This window comes from Archocentrus centrarchus, chromosome 14, assembly GCF_007364275.1.
Source record: "Archocentrus centrarchus isolate MPI-CPG fArcCen1 chromosome 14, fArcCen1, whole genome shotgun sequence".
In the NCBI taxonomy this organism is placed as follows: Eukaryota; Metazoa; Chordata; class Actinopteri; order Cichliformes; family Cichlidae; genus Archocentrus; species Archocentrus centrarchus.
Window position 1 is genome coordinate 12,370,308 of NC_044359.1, and position 8,827 is coordinate 12,379,134.

Below are 8,827 nucleotides of genomic sequence, written 5' to 3' on the forward strand. Positions count from 1 at the left end.
CGTATGGATGGTGGTAGGCCTTAGAATTCTCCTGAATTGTCCTGATTTCACATTTGTAAAGGTAAATCTTTGGTATCACTATGTTCTTAAAAACATAACTATTATTATTTCACATCTTTCATAATTTAAGGAACTCTTTATTGATAAGAATTATGGAGGATAAAGTAGTTGTTAGATTAGAGAGACACCATTTTGATACTCTAAGTGAATTTCAGCTGATCGCGTCTCTCATGAGATATTCACTCCCGCAAAGAAGGAAAACACAGCTTTTGTTACAATTATTTTACTCTATTTCACCATCTGTGTGAACATGTATATAGAAATAATCACATTTTTTTCAATCCTTTTTCATTGTGATTACATTAAAAATAGACAGTTTCTAGTGTTCCCGTGTACATTCAGCTGTGATGCACAAAATGGATTTCAAAGAATGATGGTGATCGGCTCATGCCAAACAATGTTTTTACATTTAACAGCACTTACAGAACGGTTGCACAATTTTCTAAATCGCTTTCTTTTTTGCAGGTTATCTGGTGCCAGTTTGATCTAAACAGAAAGGTACGACAGGTAAATTTGGCTGGCAAAACTGCATGCAGTCACTGCATTTTTTTCTCACCAATATATCTTCTTCTGAATTATTTACAGTAACAGAATTCCTGCTGTGGGAAGAACAAAGTCTCCCTGTTTGTATGATTATTATATAAAGGTGCCCAAACTTTGGCAAAAGCTGGAAGAAGCCTGACAGGAATGCGTGCAGGCATTTGTCAGAGTAGCTGGGCAGTACTTCCACACTCAGTATTGCCCTAAAAACTAAATGCATTAAAGGAAAGGGCAATGCATTGTCTCTCAAGGAAAAATAAATATTATACTGCAGGTATAAAGGACACAATAAAATCATTATGTATCAATAATACTACCTCCATAAATTTATAGCCATTATATAACTAGTATTTTAACTGGGGAGAGAGAGCTTATTTGAACTAATTTATTACCAAGATTGGTTCCAGTCTTTCTTTACTTTGTAATGTTGTGGGCAGAGTCGTGTTTGAAAGCAGCAAAACATCCTTAAAACTTCAACTAAAGCAAGAAAGACGAAAGCTAACCACATTAACTCTCTGGAGTCATTATCTATAACAGTTTCAAAGTATCTGACTAAATGCTACCCCTCTGTGAGTCTGCTGTATTTTTCAACAAACGCTCATAGTTGGAGTGCATTCAGTTGTCTGGCTTTGCACTCAGCATCTGGCTATTTGCCACCGGTCCTCACTCATAATGTACTGACGGTAAACCGCTGCGCCACTTCAAGCCTGACAGTCTTTTGTCTGTTCAGTCGCTAATGCCACAGAGGTCATAAATGCCATCATTAGATATGCAGGGGCATGTTTATCTGTGCACCTGTGTTGTCACACAGGCATGATTGTCATTAGAGAGGAAACGAAGCAAGACAGAAAACGTTCCGATTTTGCATGAAGATAGACGACCCTGAACAGGGTTCAGCTGGATCTTTTTGTGGCAGGTTGTTGATGTTTATTGCCGGTATCTTTATATAATTTTGTATCTCCGCTCAACATCAAATATTTTCATCTACAGCAGGTATTGAATAATTGTTCCAGTGTGTTACTAAATACAGCCCCAAAAGCAAAGTTGGTAGAAACATTGTGAAGCTGAAGAAACCGTCTGTGTGCTTAATCTCTGACTTTAAAGAAAAGTAAAAAGAGAAAATCAGTCTATGAATACACTGTGCAGTTCTCACATCAGGAACATCTCCCCACGCATTTTAGCATTTCTCCTTGGATTTGTAAACACTGCTCTTGTTTCTACACATACTTCACTACTGAAGACATTTTTGTCATTGTGTTGATGCATTTCTCATCTGAATTTGACAGCTCATCATAACAGGTTGTACTTGTGTCAGTCAGAGTCACAGATTCTTTCCTTAATACTGTGCAGCACTGCGTTAGTGTTTTCAATCAAATTATTGTTTTCAAATAAGTATGAAAGAGTAAGGATAGTAACACACTTCAGTTGAAAACAAATATCATAAAAAATAATGCACTAATTCTTACATGAGGAACGACATTCTCACTGCTCTTCATGTAGTTCTCCAATCGCTAAAGCATTTCCCCCACCCACATTAGCCTTTCTCATTAATTTTGTACATACTACTATTGTTTCAATGCATACTTCAGTCCTAAAAATACACTATACTGCCAAAAGTCTTTACTCACCCACCTAAATCATTGAATTCAGGTGTTCTAAGGCATGCATGCAGACTGCTTCTACAAACATGTATGAACGAATGGGTCGCTCTCAGGAGCTCAGTCAACTCCAGCGTGGTACCGTGATAGGATTCCACCTGGGCAACAAGTGCAGTTGTGAAATTTCCTCACTTCTGAACACTTCACAGTCAGCTGTTAGTGGGATTATAACTAAGTGGAAGTGATTGGGAATGACAGCAACTTATCCGCAAAGTGGTAGACCATGAAAAGTCACAGCAGTAGAATCTCAGTAGATGCTGAGGGTCATAGTGCGCAGAGGTCACCAACTATCTACAGAGTCAATCACTACAGACCTCCAAACTTCCTGTAGCCTTCAGATTAGCTCAAGAACAGTGTGTAGAGAGCTTCATGGAATGGGTTTCCATGGCCGAGCAGCTGCATCCAAACCTTACATCACTGAGCACAATGCAAAGCATCAGATGCAGTGAAGCCACTGGACCCTAGAGCAGTGGAGATGTGTTCTCTGGAGTGACAAATCATGCCTCTCTCTCTCTAGTAATCTGATGCATGAGTCTGGGTTTGGTGGTTGCCAGGGGAATGGTACCTGTCTGACTGCATTGTGCCAAGTGTAAAGTTTGGTGGAGGGGGGGATTATGGTGTGGGGGTGTTTTTCAGGAGTTGGGCTTGGCCCCTTAGTTCCAGTGAAAGGAACTCTTAATGCTTCAGCATACCAAGACATTTTGAACAATTTCATGTTCCCAACTATGTGGTAACAGTTTGGGGATGGCCCCTTCCTGTTCCAACATGACTGCACACCAGTGCACAAAGCAGGTCCATAAAGACATGGATGAGCCAGTTTAATGTGGAAGAACTTGACTGCCCTGCACAGAGTCCTGACCTCAATGCAAAAGAACACCTTTGTGATGGATTAGAGCGGAGACTGTGAGCCAGGCCTTCTCTCCAACATCAGTGTCCGACCTCACAGATGTGCTTCTGGAAAAATGGTCAAAAATTCCCATAAACACTCCTAAACCTGTGGAAAGCCTTCCCAGAAGAGTTGAAGGTGTTAAAGCTGCAAAGGGTGGGCCGCCATCATATTAAACCTACGGATTAAGAATGGGATGTCACTCAAGTTCATATGAGTGTGACGGCAGTCAAGTCAATATTTTGGCAATATAGTGCATTTGTTATTGTGGTGATGCCCGTCTGAATCTCACAACTCATCAAAACAGTTTGTATTTTGTCCGTCAGACCTCGTGATCTCTTATTTTCCTTGGTACTGTCCAACATTGCTTTAGTGTTTTCAATGAAGTTATTTCAAACTTTTTTCAAATATACACTGCCCAAAAAAATAAAGGGAACACTTAAACAACACAATATAACTCCAAGTAAATCAAACTTCTGTGAAATCAAACTGTCCACTTAGGAAGCAACACTGATTGACAATCAATTTCACATGCTGTTGTGCAAATGGAATAGACAAAAGGTGGAAATTATTGGCAATTAGCAAGACACACTCAATAAAGGAGTGGTTCTGCAGGTGGGGACCACAGACCACTTCTCAGTACCTATGCTTTCTGGCTGATGTTTTGGTCACTTTTGAATGTTGGTGGTGCTTTCACACTCGTGGTAGCATGAGACGGACTCTACAACCCACACAAGTGGCTCAGGTAGTGCAGCTCATCCAGGATGGCACATCAATGCGAGTTGTGGCAAGAAGGTTTGCTGTGTCTGTCAGCGTAGTGTCCAGAGGCTGGAGGCACTACCAGGAGACAGGCCAGTACACTAGGAGATGTGGAGGAGGCCGTAGGAGGGCAACAACCCAGCAGCAGGACCGCTACCTCCACCTTTGTGAAAGGAGGAACAGGAGGAGCACTGCCAGAGCCCTGGCAACAAAACTTCAGCATGACCGGTTTGGCAGGGGGTCAGTAATGGTGTGGGGTGGCATTTCTTTGGAGGGCCGCACAGCCCTCCATGTGCTCACCAGAGGTAGCGTGACTGCCATTAGGTACCGAAATGAGATCCTCAGACCCCTTGTGAGACCATATGCTGGTGCGGTTGGCCCTGGGTTCCTCCTAATGCAGGACAATGCTAGACCTCATGTGGCTGGAGTGTGTCAGCAGTTCCTGCAAGATGAAGGCATTGAAGCTGTGGACTGGCCCGCCCGTTCCCCAGACCTGAATCCAATTGAGCACATCTGGGACATCATGTCTCGCTCCATCCACCAACGTCACGTTGCACCACAGACTGTCCACGAGTTGGCGGATGCTTTAGTCCAGGTCTGGGAGGAGATCCCTCAGGAGACCATCCGCTACCTCATCAGGAGCATGCCCAGGTGTTGTAGGGAGGTGATACAGGCACGTGGAGGCCACACACAATACTGAGCCTCATTTTGACTTGTTTTAAGGATATGACATCAAAGTTGGATCAGCCTGTAGTGTGTTTTTCCACTTTAATTTTGTGTGTGACTCCAAATCCAGGCCTCCACTGGTTAATAAATTTGATTTCCATTGATGATTTTTGTGTTATTTTTTTGTCAGCACATTCAACTTTGTACAGAACAAAGTATTCAATGAGAATATTTCATTCATTCAGATCTAGGATGTGTTATTTGAGTGTTCCCTTCATTTTTTTGAGCAGTGTATATGAAAGAACAAGGCCAGCCACACACTGTCAATGGCAGCAGAGAAACTGTTCTTCAATTGAAAGCAAATATAAACACATGTTCTCAGAAGAGGTCTAGTTGAAACAAATAGAAATAATTACTCTGTCTTGTGTTACAGATGTATGGATGTAAGCTCGCCATTTCATTTGTTAGACCTTGCTAGTACAAGGTTTGGACCCCATTTGTCATCAGAAATTCTTCATGGCACAGATTCAACAAGGTGCTTGAAACATTACTCAGAGATTTTGCTCCATATTGACATGACAGCATCACACAGTTTCTGCAGATTTGTCAGCTGCTCATCATTTCCCTTCAACCACATCCCCAAGGTGCTCTACTGGACTGAGATCTAATGAATGTGGAAGCCATTCTGTTGTCCAATTTTTGGTGAGTCTGTGTGAATTGTAGCCTCAGTTTCCTGTTCTTAGTTGACAGGAGTTGTGCCTGGTGTGGTCTGCTGCTGCTGTAGCCCATCTGTATCACGGTCCGACGTCCTGTGCATTCAAAGATGCTGAAAAATGCCTTAACTGTTTTAAGAACTGCATTAAGAGTGGTGAGAATGACGTTCCCCGATGTGAGGATTACACCAAAGCGATTGAGAAAACTCATTATTAATCATCATTTTGCTTCACCCTTAAATGAAACGGTATTATAAACATCATCGGTGACACTGCAGGATTGATTTATCTCCACTGGTGCAATTTTGACTCCTTTTTTTTTTTTTTTGGTATGAACATTAATGGTTCTCAGAAGATGATTCATGTGACCTCATCTTTTTTCTAGCGCCATCATCAGACCAAATCTCCAGATGCTACCCTTTCCAAACAAAAGTCAGCATTGGGTCAGTGGATTGTAGAACATTTGCTGAGAAAATTTGTTTCCCAAGAAGAAAATCCTTTGAGTTCACGGATTTAAGGGTCTTTTCTGTACCGTGACACTTGCAGAAAGCTTTGAAATTTTATCCTCAGTGCTGGTGAGGCTCAAATGTTGCATTCACATCACTGAGTTAGGATGGGGAAAAAAAACAAAAGACATCTCCCTAACTGTCCTTTCACTGCCACAGGCAGCAATTAAATGTACTAACAATGAGGTGTTCTGACAACAGTATAATCATCCTGCTTGTGTGTGCATTACTGCAGAGTGCATAATATATGGAGTGTATTTTGGAAGTTTGTGTATTTGCAGTTAATGTCATAGTTCCTGGGATCTGTGGTGATCAACATTCATTGTCGGTTCTGTGTGGTTCCCAGAATTTTATACCCAATAAAACTAGAGAAGACAAGCCAGACTGTGTGTCCAACAAATAAATACAGTATCACATCAAAAGTGTCTCCAATATTTCCCAATAATCCTCCTATATTTGCTCATTTCCTCTCTCTGGCACACAAGATCAGATCTTGACGTCAGCGCATTGGAAACTAATGAGGCAGCTCTCCAGTTTCCCTGTTCGCTTATGCAGAACACTTCAAAGTATCACACCCAAAACACACTGCAGATCTGTGTGTTTCTCTTTCTTTTTCCTTTTTTGATTTGGGTAGAGAAGAAAAACGGGAAATGAGGGTAAAAAGTGTGAGCAGATTTGTTGGACTTTGATGTGACTTTCATGTTATTTTGGAGCACAGGAGAGGAAAGGGCAGGACTGGTGAATGGGTTGTGTAGGGTCTTTGTTTTACAGCATCAGGTTTGAGCGCTGATCTTTGACCCCCATATCTAAAGAGTGGATTCTTTAATTTGCTGGCTTGTACTACTAGAGTGATAATCTTCAAGTTTCTTGTTTGGTGGTGGTACAGGGGCAAGAGAAACAGAAAAGGCATTACTACAGTAGATATGCCTCAAGTCACGTTTGTTTGTTTGTTTGTTTGTTTGTTTGTTTGTTTGTTTGTTTGTTTGTTTGTTTGTTTGTGAAATTATTTAAGAGGAAGCTAATTTAGGAGAAAATGTGACATCTTTCAGATCTTTGACTGGCACACCTACCCCAAATGAGTAAAAAAAATGTAAAAAAGAAAAGAAATTATATCCGTACTCTGTAAGTCACTTTGCCTTCATTTCCTTATAGTTTGTTTCCAAGGAGCCGGGCTTTCTTGTGATCTTTTTAAAGTGATCTTGAGTCGTAGTTCTCCAGGCTTTTTGAAGGGCTTTCAAAGTTTTTCTTTGGACATTGGCTGCTTTTTCACTCATTTTCAGTCCTGTGAAAATGAATGATTCACACTGGCCTGTGAATCATTCAAACATTTATTTAAAAAAAAAAAAAAGGGCACCTAACTGAGGGATGGACCAGTGTTGTGTCTACACATAAAAGACAACTTAGCAAAGAACCAATTTAGCACCCCGCCACAAAAACACAAAATTTGTTCCTCCTTCTTGACAAAAACTGCCAATAATAACACAGTCTGACAGGCATAAAATAGTACTTATCCACTGACAACATGTTTCCAAGAGAGCTATTAGCTGAAACTTTGATATATCACTGCACTTTAAAAGAAACTGAGGAAAATATGCAAAGTGGAGGGCAAAAGAGGAAGCGACAGGCCTAAAAAACTATCTACAGCAGGTGGACAGTGTCTGACAGCTATAAAAATCCAGCAAAGACCTGACACAGGGCCTTAGAGATGCATCTGGCCCTCATTTGATCCATCTAGCGCTAACCGAAGCCTTGTCATAGATGGTTTCAATGGAAGGGTGGCTGACAAGAAGCCATTCTTAAGGAAGGGGAACGGGGGGGCAGAAAAACATGACATGGCATGCCAAATTACACAACTGGATTGAAAATAATTAGCAATAATGGAGTCATGATAGTGACTGGCCACAGCCATCTTAAAAACACAGTGAAGGCTCTGTCATGGTTTTGGCGATCTTACCAAATTTGAAATTACATATGCAGAAAAGAGCTGTCCAATTTTGATCCAGCACGCAGTGCCATCTGGAAAGTGTCTGATTGGCAACAGCTTCATTTTTCAGCATGACAGTGACCCCAAACACACTGCCAGTAAATGTGTACCTGGATAGAAAAACACACAGTGGAACATTATTAATCATGGACTGGCCTCCCCAGAGCCCGGACCTCAGTGTTAGTGAAGCAGTGTGGGATCATCATGACAGAGAAGGGAACAAAAAAGCAGCCAACATCCAAAGAAGAGCTTTTAATGTCCTTCAAGAAGCCTGGAGAACTATTCCTGAAGACTGCTTAAAGAAATGAAAGTAAAGCTTTCCCAGAGAGTTCAGGATATGTTGAAGAAAAAAGATGATCATATCAAATATTGACTTTCAAGCATTCAAATTGCACAAGCCCTGTTTTTTCCCTTATGTACTGTATTTTCATGTATGTTTGCACGTTTCAATAAACTGCTGCACCTATTTCCCCTTTTCCAAGCAAAATAGAAAGAAATGAGGGGTGGCCTAAGACTTTTGCACATTACTCTATGTATGAAACATTTAAATGAGACAGGTGTGACTGGACAATGTGGACATTGAGAGTTATACTTTAAATGATCCGTTTTTATTTAGCCTGAAATTTTGAGGGGGACTTGGGAGGAGACCTCAAATAATGCCATCCATCTCATTTGCATTGTATCTCACACAAAGGGCTACAAGTTAAACAGATTGATAGGTCATGTAAACTGATTTAATTAACCTTTAACATGACACTGTCCAAATGGTAGAACAAGAAAATGAAAATCCACAAAATGCATTTAGTATAAATTAAGTAATCGTTTAATCATAGCAGAGAAGAAGACGACACAGTGGAATTAAATATCGCAGGTGTATTTTCTCTCTACCCTGACTCTAAAAATGCTCTGGGTGCATTAAAGCTGATAAGAAGCATCTATGCAGGCTGTGATAATATGCACATCAGACCTTCAGTGACTCACTGCTACTGAGGGAAACTGATGTTATTGTACATGGTGCCATCCTCTGGCTGCTGTGGTGGACTGCAGCCACATTC